The sequence below is a fragment of the Grampus griseus genome (assembly GCF_964374135.1).
Source record: "Grampus griseus genome assembly, chromosome: 14".
Taxonomy (NCBI): domain Eukaryota; kingdom Metazoa; phylum Chordata; class Mammalia; order Artiodactyla; family Delphinidae; genus Grampus; species Grampus griseus.
Window position 1 is genome coordinate 9,411,570 of NC_139008.1, and position 12,926 is coordinate 9,424,495.

Consider the following 12,926-nt stretch of genomic DNA (forward strand, 5'->3'; position numbering starts at 1 on the left):
TCATTTTCTTTCCTTGTGATAGTTTTGTCTGGCTTTGGAATCTGGGAAATGCTGGCCTCACTGACTTAGGAAGTGTTCTCCTCTCCTCTTTTATGGAAAGAGTTTGAGAGAGATTGATGTTAATTCTTTTTTAAACATTTGATAAAATTAAGCAGTGTAATCATCTTGTCCTGGGCTTTGCTTTGTTGAAATTATTTTGATTACTAACTCAGTTTCTTGTTACCTGCTTTTTCACATTTACTTTTTCTTTTTCAGTCACTTTTGGGAGTTTGTGCATTTCTAGGAATTTATCCATTTCATCTGGGTTATCTAATTTGTTGTCATACAATTGTTCATAGTGTTTTCTTATAATCCTCTTTATTTTTATAAGATCTGTATTAATATCCCTTCTGTCATTCTTGAGTTCAGTAATTTGAGTCTTTCTTTTTTTTACATCAGTCTGGCTAAAGATTTGTCAATTTTGTTGATCTTTTCAAAGAACCAGTTTTTGGTTTTGTTCATTTTCGCTATTGATTTTATTGTCTCTGTTTCATTTATTTCTATGCTAATATTTATTATTTCCTTCCTTCTACTTCTTTTGGGTTTGGTTTACTCTTTTTCCCCCTACTTTCTTAATGTATTGATAGAGTATTAGGTTGTTGATTTGAGATCTTTCTTCCTTTTTATTTTAGGCATTTATAGCTATAAATTTCCCTCATTTATAGCACTACTTTTGCTCCATCCCAAAGGTTTTGGTATGTTGTGGTTTCGTTTTCCTTAATCTCAAAATATTTTCTAGTTCTCCTTGTGATTTCTTCTTTAGTGACCTACTTTATTTGAGTGTGTTATTGAATTTCCATATATTTGTGAATTTTCCAAATTTCATTATGTTATTATTTTCTAATTTCATCACTTTATGGTCAGAAAGTATACTTGCATTATTTCGGTCTATGACAATTTATTGAAACTTCTTTTATGGCTTAACATATTAATTATCCTGGAGAATGTTCCATGTGCACTTGAGAAGAATCTGTATCTTGCTATTGTTAGGTAGATGTTCTATAGATGTTTGTTAGATCTAATTGGTGTATATTATGTTTAGTGTTCTCTTCATTAAAAGTGGGATATTGAAATATTGAAATCTAGATATGGGAATTCCCTGGTGGCCCAGTGGTTAGGACTCGGCACTTTCACTGCTGGGGCCTGGGTTTGATCCCTGGTCGGGGAACTAAGATCCCGCAAGCTGTGCGGCAAAAAATGGAAAAAAAAGAAAAAGAAAAAGAAATATCAGGACTTCCCTGGTGGTGCAGTGGTTAAGAATCCACCTGCCAACACAGGGAACACGGGTTCGAGCCCTGGTCCAGGAAGATCCCACATGCCGCGGAGCAAGTAAGCCCAGACGCCACAACTACTGAGCCCGTGAGCCACAACTACTGAAGCCCACATGCCTAGAGCCTGTGCTCCACGACCACAAGAGAAGCCACCACAATGATAAGCCCGTGCACTGCAATGAAGAGTAGCCCCCGCTCACGGCAACTAGAGAAAGCCGGCGCGCAGCAGCGAAGATGCAACACAGCCAAAAACAAATAAATTAAAAAAAAAAAAGGTTACATACTATAGGATTTCAAAAAAAAAAAAAGAAATATCTAAATATTATAGTTGGATTGCTTATTTTTCCCTTCAATTCTTTCAGTTTTTGCTTTGCATTCTGTGGGGCTCTGTTTTCAGGTCATATATACTTACCATTGTTATATCTTCCTGTTGGATTGACCCTTTTATCACTTTGTAATGTCCTTCTTTGTCTTTAGCAACATTTTTTTTTCTTAAAGTCTGTTTTGTCTGAAATTAGTGTAGATACTCCATCTCTCTTTTGGTTACTGTTTACATGGAATATCTTAATCTATTTATTTTTAAATCCATTCTGCCAATCTTATGTCTCTTAATAGGAGCGTTTAATCCATTTAGTTTAATGTATATACTGATAAGGAAGGACTTGCTTCTGCCATTTTGCTATTTGTTAGATCGTGATCATATGATTTTAGTTCTGAGTAATTTGTAGATGCTCTTTATCAGGTTGAAGAAGTTCCCTTCTATTCCTACTTTAATGAGAGTTTTTATCCAGGATGGATGCTGAATCTTGTCAAATACATACATTGATATGATCATATCGTATGATACTACTGGGATTTTTAAGGAAGCTTCAGTATTTAGGCATGATCAATTATTAACTCCATTTCTAGGCCCTCTCCCCTCTCTGGAGAATGTGAGGGGGGGAAGGTGAGGCTGAAAATTTCAAATTTCTAATTATGGCTTGGTCTTTCTCATGATCAGCCCCCATCAAGGAGCCCAACAAGAGTTACCTCATTAGAACAAAAGACCCTGCTATCACCCAGGAAATCCCAAGGTTTTCAGGAGCCCTGTGTCAGGAACCAGGACCAAAGACCAAATATTTTTTAAAAGATGCTTCTAGTGCTCTTATCACTTAAGAAATTACAAGGGTTTTAGGAGCTCCATGCCAGGTACTGAAGGCAGAGACCAATATAAATAAATAAATAAATAAATATATATATATATATATATATATATATATATATATATATATATATATTCCCCCATTATCTCATATATATATATTTTTTTCATTCTTTTACTATACTGGTTTATGTAGGCATCATAGTTAGGTCTTACTTTTTAATCCAATCTGACAGTCTCTGCCTTTTAACTTTTTAACTGGGGCATTTTGACTAGCAGTTGAAGAACGTTTTCTGTAAAGGACAATTAATAAATAACTTAGGGTTTGTGGGCCACATATGGTCTTTGCTACATACTCCTTTGCTTCCTTTTTTTTTGTGGTACGCGGGCCTCTCACTGTTGTGGCCTCTCCCGTTGCGCAGCACAGGGTCCGGACGCGCAGGCTCAGCGGCCATGACTCACGGGCCCAGCCGCTGGGCGGCATGTGGGATCTTCCCAGACCAGGGCTCGAACCCATGTCCCCTGCATCGGCAGGCGGACTCCCAACCACTGCGCCACCAGGGAAGCCCCCTTTGCTTCCTTTTTAACAATACTTTATAAATGGACAAACCATTCTTAGCTTGAGGTCCATGTAAGAACATGCTTCAGGCAGGGCTCGGCCTGCAAGCCATAGTTTGCCACCTGTCCTATAAACCATTTATATTTTATATCATTATTGATATGGTGGGACTTAAATCTGCCATCCTGATATCTGTTTTCTATTTGACCCATCTTTTCTTTGTTCCCCGTTCCCTCTTTTTTGGGCTTCTTTTGAATTAATTGAATATTTTTTTATGATTGTATTTGATTTTATTTGTTTATTAGGTATAAATCTTAGTTTTTTATTATTTAGTGATTGTTTTATGACATCATGTACATCTTTAACTTATTAGTCTACCCTCAAGTAACATTATACACTTAAAATATAGTATAAAAACATTACAACATTGTACTTCCATTTTTCCCCTTCCCCTTGTGCTTTTGTTGTCATATATGTTTTGCTTCTACATGTTATGATGCCACAATACACTGTTATTTTTGCTTTAAGTAGTCAATTCCCTTTTGAAAATATTTTAAAAAATAAGAAAAAGACTTTTTTTATGTTTATCCACACACCATTTCTGATGCTCTCAGTTCCTTTATATCCATCCATATTTTCATCTGGTATCATTTTTCTCCTGTCTGAAAGACTTCCTTTAACATTTTTTTGAAGTGAAGATCTGAGGATGATTAATTCTTTCAGTTTTGTATGTCTGAAGAAATCTTTAGGCTCTGGTTCTGGATAAAATGGAGTAAGTGCACTCCACCCTGTCTCTCCTGCTGAATACAGCTGTAAAATCTGGACAGAATACATGGAACTGCTATCTGAGGACTCTGAAAAGTCCATATTAGTAGGAACATTGGAAAAAAAGGCAAGTTGGAGCACCACTGAATCAGTGGTGAGTCTACCCATATTTTTCCTATAGTATCCTCCAGCCTGAGCACAATATAGCCTGAAACCAAGAACTGGTGTTGGCATGAACAGTGCGAAGTCCAGGAGAAACCTTCTAGCTCCTGCTGGAGGCGCAGGAAAGGGACCTCCTAATGCTCAGAGAGAGGAGAGAATTTTTCTTTTTTTCCTCCAGTCTCTCATGCCACTGCCCCAAGCAACTCTATGGTAGTGATGTGAGACATCCCAAAGGAGCCCACAGGATCAATTCCTCAATAACAACAGACTTCTGAAATGATTAAATAGTTAACCCAAAGAGTTCCATGTTTATTGAAGAAACTGAATTCATAGCTAGAATTGACCAGTGAACCCGACTGGGGGGGTCTGGTGCTGTCTATTTTGGAAGGTTATTAATTATTGACTCAATTTCTTTACTAGATATAGGCCTATTCACATTGTCTAGTTCTTCTTGTGTGGGTTTTGCAGACTGTGTCTTTCACGGAATTGATCCATTTCATCTAGGTTATCAAATTTGTGGGCGTAGAGTTGTTCATAATATTTCTTTGTTATCCTTTTAATGTCCAGGGGAGTTTTAGGGCTGCCTCCTGTTTAATTTCTGGCATTAGTAATCTGAGTCCTCTTTCTCTTCTTTTCTGAACCTAGTTAGAAGCTTATGAATTTTATTGATCTTTTCAAAGAACCAGTTTTTGGTTTCATTGATTTTCTGTTTTCAATTCCATTGATTTCTACTCATTTTTATTACATCTTTTCTTCTGCTTACTTTGGGTTTAAATTGCTCTGCTTTTCCTAGTTTCCTAAGGTGGAAGCTTAGTTGATTGATTTTTGATCTTTTTTTTTAAGTTGTGTTTTAATTTTCATTTCATTCAAAGTATTTACAAATTTCTCTTGATATTTCTTCTTTGATCTATGTGTTATTTAGAAGTGTATTGTTTAATCTCCAAGTATTTCAGGATTTTCCAGCTATCTTTCTATTATTGATTTCCAGTTTAATTCCATTGTGGCTTGATAGCAGACATTGTACACTCTCTATTAAGTTCATTAAGGTGTGTTTTATGCCCCCAAATGTAGCCTATCTTGGTCAACGTTCCATGTGAACTTGAGAAGAATGTGTATTCTGCCATTGTTGGATGAAGTGGTCTATAGATGTTGCTAATATCCAGTTGATTGATGATGTTGTTGAGTTCAACTATGTCCTTACTGATTTTCTGCCTGCTGAATCTGTCCATTTCTGATAGAGGGGTATTGAAATCTCCAAATATGGTAGTGGATTCATCTATTTCTCCTTGCAGTTCTGTCAGTTTTTGCCTCACATATTCTGATACTCTGTTGTTAGCCATGTACACATTAAGGATTGTTATGTCTTCTTGGAGAATTTACCCTTTCATCATTTCTGCCTTTTGTGGCTTTAATTGAGCCTTTTTATTATTCCATATTCTCTCCTTTCTTAGCATATCAGTTAATACTTCTTTTTTTAGTGGTTGCCCTAGAATTTGCAATATATATTTACAACCAATCCAAGTTCACTTTCAAATAATACTATACTGCTTCACAGGTAGTGCAAGTACCTTAACAAAATAATCCTAATTCCTCCTTCCTGTCCCCTGTATTGTTGTCATCCTTCATTTCACTTAAACATAAGTATACACATATATGTGTGTGTGTATATATATATATATATATAATTGAATACATTGTTGGTGTTATTAGTTTAAACAAGCTATTATCTTAGATCACTTAAGAATAAGAAAAATAAGTTTTTATATAACCTTCACTTATTCTTTCTCCAATGCACTTCTTTTCTTTATGTAGAAGTGGGTTTCTGATCTTTATCATTTTCCTTCTCTCTAAGCAATTTTTAAAAACATTTTTTGCAAGGCAGGTCTACTGGAAACAAATTCTTTCAATTTTTGTTTGAGAAAGGCTTTATTTCTCATTCACTTTTGAAGGATAATTTCCACCTAGAATTCTAGATTGGTGGGGGTTTTTTTCTCTTAATACTTTTAAGTATTTCACTCCACTCTCTTCCTGTTTGCATAGTTTCTGAGAAGTTGGATGTAATTCTCATCTTTTTTCCTTCTGTAGGTAAGGTGTCTTTTTCCCCTGGCTTCTTTCAGGAATTTTTCTTTATCTTTGACTTTCTGTAGTTTGAATATAATATGGCTGGGTGTAGTTTTCAGCATTCATCCTGATTGATGTTCTCTAAGCTTCCTGGATCTGTGTTTGGTGTCTGACATTAATTGGGGAACTTATCAGTCATTATTGTTTCAGAAATTCTCTCTGTCCCTGTCTCTCTTTCTTCTCCTTCTGGTATTCCCATTATGCATATGTTAACACCTTTTATAGCTGTCTCACAGTTCTGTTCTACTCTGTGTTTTTTTCCCAGTCTTTTTTCTCTTCGCTTTTCAGTTTTGGAGATTTCTACTGAGACATCTGCAAGCTCAAAGATTCTTTCCTCAGCTGTGTCCAGTCTACTAATAACCCTATCAAAGGCATTCTTCATTTCTGTTTCAGTGCTTTTGATGTCTAGCATTTCTCTTCGGTTCTTTCTTAGAATTTCCATCTCTGCTTACATTGCCCATCTATTCTTGCATGCTGTCTATTTTATCCATTAGAGCCCTTGCATAGTGATCATAGTTGCTTTAAATTCCTGTTTTGATAATTCCAGCATCCCTGTCATATCTGAGTCTGGTTCTGATGCTTGCTCTGTCTCTTCAGACTGTTTTTTTTTTTTTGCCTTTTAGTATGCCTTGTAGTTTTTTTCTTGATAGCTGGACATGATGTACTGGGTGAAAGGAATGACTGTAAATAGCCCTTTAGGGATGTAGTGGGAAGGGGTTGGTGGTGGAGGAGCATTCCATAGTCCGATGGTTAGATCTCAGTCTTTTAGTGAACCTATGCTTCTGGACTGTGAACTTCACAAATGCTTATCAGTTGTTTTCCCCCACTTGGGTGCCACAGGATGGCTAGAGTGGGCTGGAGTTGGGTATTTCCCCTTCCCCAAGACGAGCTCTGATAAAACCTCCGCAAGTAAGACTCTGGTTAGGTAATTTCTCCCGAGTGCAGGCTTTGTTAAGAAGAACAGAATGCTCTGGCGTATTTCATAATGGTTTGTTTTCTTCTCCCCCTGCCAGAAGCACTAGGGGGGTTTTCTCAGATATTCATTATGAGAACCTGGTAGAGCTTCAGGAGGTAAAACACACAAGTGTGGGGCGTCACCCTGTGACTGAATCCCTCTGGAGTTGTTATCAATCAGACTTGTCCACACTGAGCCTCCAGCAATTTGTCATTGTAGTTGAGGTTTCCCCACCCCAGTATTGGTCTCTGCTCTGGTAAGCTGTGATTCTCTGCATTCATCTGCTAGTCTCTGCAGTTTGGGGAGTGGGGCTGGGCAGCAGCTTCCCCTGTGACCTCACTTCTCGGACGGATCTGAAGTTGTGGATACTTTAGTTCCTTCGGTCTTTTACTTACTGTTAGGACAGAGCGATGGCTTCCAAACTTCTTACATGCTGGATGGGAAACTTTCCCTTCTATTTTTAGTTTGCTGAAAAGTGGTTTTATCATGAATGGATGTTGAATTTTATCAAATGCTTTTTTCTGCCACTGTTGAGAAGACTATGTCGTTTTTAACCTTTATTCATTAATATGTTGTATTACATTGATTTTTTCTTTTGTAAACATTGCATTTCTGGGATAAATTCAAGTTGGCTTGATGCTTTATATGTTTCTTGGTTGATTTGCTAATCTTGCTAATAGATTTTTGCATCTTTATTCATGAGAGCTATTTGTCCATAGCAGGGAATCACTAAACTTTTTCTGTGAAGAGTCAGGTAGTAAATATTTGCGGCTTCGCAGACCATGTCATCTGCATCACAACTCCTCAGCTCTGCCACTGTAGCATGAAAGCAGCAATAGACAATACACAACTGAATGGCCATGGCTGTGTTTTCATATAACATTATTTATGTAAACAGATTGCAGGCTGGTTTTGGCCTCTAGGCCATGGTTTGCTGATCCCTCGTCTACATTTGTTAGGGTTTTTTTTTCCTTGTAATGTTTTTGTCTGGTTTTGGTATCAGAGTAACATTGCCTCATAAAATAAGTTGGGAAGTATTCTCTCTATGTTCTGTAAAAGTTTTTTGGAGATTGGTATTACCTCATTCTTAATTGCTTGCTAGAATTTACTAGTGAAGCCATCTGGGCCTGGAATTTTTCCTTGTTGGAAAGTTTTAACTATAAAACATAAATTTTAGTAGATATAGACTCATTCAGATTTTTCTATTTTTTCTTTTTTATATCACATACCACAAAATTCACTTTTTTTTTTAAAGGAAACAATTCAATTGTTTTTAGTATATGCACGAAGTTGTGCAACCATCTTCTAATCTTATAAACATTTTCATCTCCCCCCCAAAACTCCACATCCGTTAGCAGGCACTTACTCTCCCTTCCTCCCAGCCCCTGGCAACCACTTTCTGTCTCTATGGATTTGCTTATTTATAAATTAACATTTTCTTATTTACAAATTACATTTCATATAAATGAAATCATATAACATGTGACCTTTTGTGACCAGCTTCTTTCACCTAGCAAAATGTTTTCAAAGTTCATCCATGTTGTAGCATTTATAAGTCTTCATTTTTATGGTTGAATATTATTCCATTGTATGGGTATACCACGTTATGTTTATCCATTCATCAGTGATGGGTATGACGGTTGATTCGACTTTGGGGCTACTATGGATAATGTTGCTATAAACATTTATGTACATGTTTTCATGTGAACATATATTTTCAGTTCTCTTGGGTATATACGTAAGAGTAGAATTTCTCCTTTGGCAACTTCTTTGTTTAACTTTTTGAGATACTGCCAAACTGTTTTCCAAAGTGGCCGCACCATTTTATTTTTCTGTCAGCGATGTATGAAGGTTCTAATTTCTCCACATTCTTGTCAATATTTTTTATTGTCTTTCTTTTTATTATAGCCATATGGTGCTTTTGATACATCACAGTGTGGTTTTGATTTTCATTTTCTTAGTGACTAATGATGTTGAACTTCTTTCTCATGTGCTTTTTGGCCATTTACATGTATATCTTCTCTTGGGAAATGTTTATTAAAACCCTTTTCACATTTAAAGAATGAGTTACTTATCTTTTTATTGTTGTTATGAGTTCTTTATATATTCTGGAAATTAGTCCCTTATCAGATAAATGATTTGCAAATGTTTTCCTCCATTCTGTGGGTTGTTTTTTCACTTTCTTGATGGTGCTTTGAAATATAAATGCTTGCTCTAATTACAATGGCCAGGACATACAAGCGACCTAAGTGTCCATCGACAGATGAATGGATAAAGAATATGTGGCACATATATACAGTGGAATATTACTCAGCCACAAAAAGAAGCGAAATTGAGTTATTTGTAGGGAGGTGGATGGATCTAGAGTCTGTCATACAGAGTGAAGTAAGTCAGAGAGAGAAAAACAAATACCGTATGCTAACACATATATATTGAATCTAAAGAAAAAAAATGGTTCTGAAGAACCTAGGGGCAGGAAAGGAATAAAGATGCAGACATAGAGAATGGACTTGAGAACATGAGGAGAGGGAAGGGTAAGCTGGGACCAAGTGAGAGAGTGGCATGGACTTATATATACTACCAAATGTAAAATAGATAGCTAGTGGGAAACAGCTGCACAGCACAGGGAGATCAGCTCGGTGCTTTGTGACCACCTAGAGGGGTGGGATAGGGAGGGTGGGAGGGAGACGCAAAAGGGAGGAGCTATGGGGATATATGTATATGTATAGCTGATTCACTTTGTTATAAAGCAGAAACTAACACACCATTGTAAGGCAATTATACTCCAATAAAGATGTTAAAAAAATATATATGACCAGTTTTGATAATTAATTGTTAAAGAAAAAAGAAATATAAATGCTTAAAATTTTGATGAAATCCAATTTACTTATTCTTTTCTCTTGTTGCTTGTGCTTTTCACATCTTATCTAAGAAATCATTGCTCTGTCCAAGGTCACAAAGATTTGCTATATTTTCTTCTAAGAGTTTCATAGCTTTAGCTCTTACATTTAGGTCTTTGATCCTTTGAGTTAATTTTTGCATACGGTGAGAGGAATTGTTTTGTTACTTTCACTTTAGAATTGTTCATTTCTAATGCATGTAAATTCAATTGATTTTTGTATATTTCTCTTGTATTCTGCAACCTTACTGAATTTGTTTATTAGTTCTAATAGGTTTGTGTGTGTGTGTGTGCGTGCGTGTGTGTGTATGTATTCCTTAGGATTTTCTGTGAACAAGATCCTGTCATCTACGCATAGAGATAGTTATACTTCATCCTTTCCAACCTGGGTGCTTTTATTTCTCTTTCTTGCCTAAATGCCCTGATTTCTTTGTCTTATTCCCGGTCTTGGTAGGAAGGCTTTCAGTTTTTACCATTATGTATGATGTTAGCAGTGAGCTTTTCATAAATGCCTCATATCACATTGAGAAAGCCGTGTTCTCTTGTAGCTCACCGAGCTTCCCTAAAATGATGATTTTGAATTATTTGTCAGGCAATTTGTAAATCTTCATATTTGAGGGGTCAGTTGCTGAAAAATTACTGTGTTCGTTTGGTGGTGTCATGTTTCCTTGATTTTTTGTGTTCCTTGAGGTCTTGCATTGTTGTCTTCACATTTGAAAAAGGAGTCATTTTCTCCAGTCTTTACTGACTGGCTTTGGGAGAGAAATACTGTCACCAGTCAGCCCAGCTAGGAATTCTGAGGCTCAGCCCTTTCCTATGGATGTGCCCACTCCACACCTCTTGTTCCGTCTTGGAGGGAAATTCTTAAGATGATATGCCTTCTATGGATTCTATAAAGCCAGGCTGGAAGCTGAGAGCCCCCTGTTTGTTTTTCCTAGTGTCGTGCCCTGAAAATGCTCATGGTTGGGTGCCTTCTCTCAGAAGTCCCAGTTTCTGCATGTGCTTGTAAGTGGTCTGCAAATATTCATACTCACTGCCCATGGGGGCGTGTGCAGGGAGCTGACCACAGGAGGTGGGTGAGGTGTGCAGAGCATTGGGGGGTACGCTTGGACTAGTTGGGGGGTCTGCAGGTGAGGCATCCTAAGGGGCTCGTGGGTGGGCTTCCTGATGGAGTCCACGAAGTGGTTTGTAGGATCTGCAGCCCTTTAATGAGTTTCAAGCCCCGGTTTTTGTGCTCCTAGCCTCTCTCAACCCCTCAGCTGTGCTGATCACCCCAGGATTCTGGGTGGGTGAGAAAGAAGTGGGCCTCTCGGGCACCATCTGCGCTGGTTGGGTAGCCAGGTGCTGACTCACTACACTCTCACTTTTCCCTGTGGGAGAAATTTCAGGCCAAGGGAGTCTTTCTTGGCATTGAGCTATCCCACCTTGAGAGAGACGTGACATAGGTAAAGTGAAACTGTTCATTACCATCTGCAATGTGCATTACCATCTTCAATGTGTCTGTTTTTTTTTTGTTTTGGGGGTTTCTTTTTGCTCCAACAGTGGTGGAACTTCTCTGCTGGACTCCTGGACTCCCATGAAGGTACTGTCATCCATCAGTGGTTGTCAGAATTGATGTTCTGTGGGGGAATGATGATAGAAAACTCCTATTCTGCCGTCTCGCTGATGTCAGCCCTCCAGTATCAATTCTTCTTTAAACGTTTAGCAAAATTCACCAGTAAAGCCATCTGGTCTTGGGCTTTTCTTTGTGAGAAGTTGATGATGATGATGATGATGATGAATTCAAACTGAGGCTCTCAGCCCAGCATCCTGTAAGGAACTGAATTCTATCAATAACCACATAAGTTGGAAGCAGTCTCTTCACCAGCTGAGCCTCAGATGAGACACCTTAATTACATCTTTGTAAGATTCTAAAGCAGAGGACACAGTTAATCTGTGCCTGGACTCCTGACCCACAAAAGCCATGAGAAAATTAATGTATGCTGTTTAAAGCCACTATGTTTGTGGTAATATTGTTATACAGCAATAGATAACAAATACTTTAATGATTTGGACTTTTCAAATAAACTGCTTTTGGTATCAGCAATTTTCTTTATTGTGTGTCCACTTTCTATTTCATTGATTTGTGCTCTTATCTTTATTATTCACATTTTTCTGTCTCAGGTTTAATTTGCTCTTTCATTTCCTAGCTTTTTAAGGTAGACCATTTACTCATTGATTATCGGCTTTTCATCTTGTGTATAGCCATTCAAGCTATGAATTTCCCTCTAAGCACTGCTTTTAGAGCTGCAGCCCACACATGTTGATATATTGTGTTTTCATTTCCATTCAGTATAAAATACTTTCTAATTTCCCTTGTGGTTTTTTCTTTGACCTATGGGTTATTTAGAAGTATGTTAATTTCCTAATATCTAAGAAAATTTCTAGATTTTAGAATTCACCTTATTTCCCTTCTCTTAGGTATCACTTTTCAGTACTGCCTCTTGTCCGTGTGTGACAACTGCTGTGTCATCTTTTATTTGATTTTCTACTTCTTAAGGTGGGAGGGCAAATCCAGTCCATTTTACTCCACGTGACTAGATGCAGGGTGATATGTTTGGGTTTAACTCTACCATCTTGCTATTTGTTTTCTTTCTTTTTTAATATATTAAAAATTTTTTTAAATTTTTGGCTGCGTTGGGTCTTTGTTGCTGCACACGGGCTTTCTCTAGTTGTGGCGAGTGGGGGCTACTCTTCGTTGAGGTGCGCGGGCTTCTCACTGCAGTGGCTTCTCTTGTGGCGGAGCGTGGGCTCTAGGCGCTCGGGCTTCAGTAGTTGTGGCGTGCAGGCTCAGTAGTTGTGGCTCACCGGCTCTAGAGCATGGGTTCAGTAGTTGTGGTACATGGCCTTAGTTGCTCCACAGCATGTGGGATCTTCCCGGACCAGGGCTCGAACCCATGTCCTCAGCATTGGCAGGCGGATTCTTAACCACTGCGCTATTTGTTTTCTATTTGTTCCCACAGCTTTGTTCATTT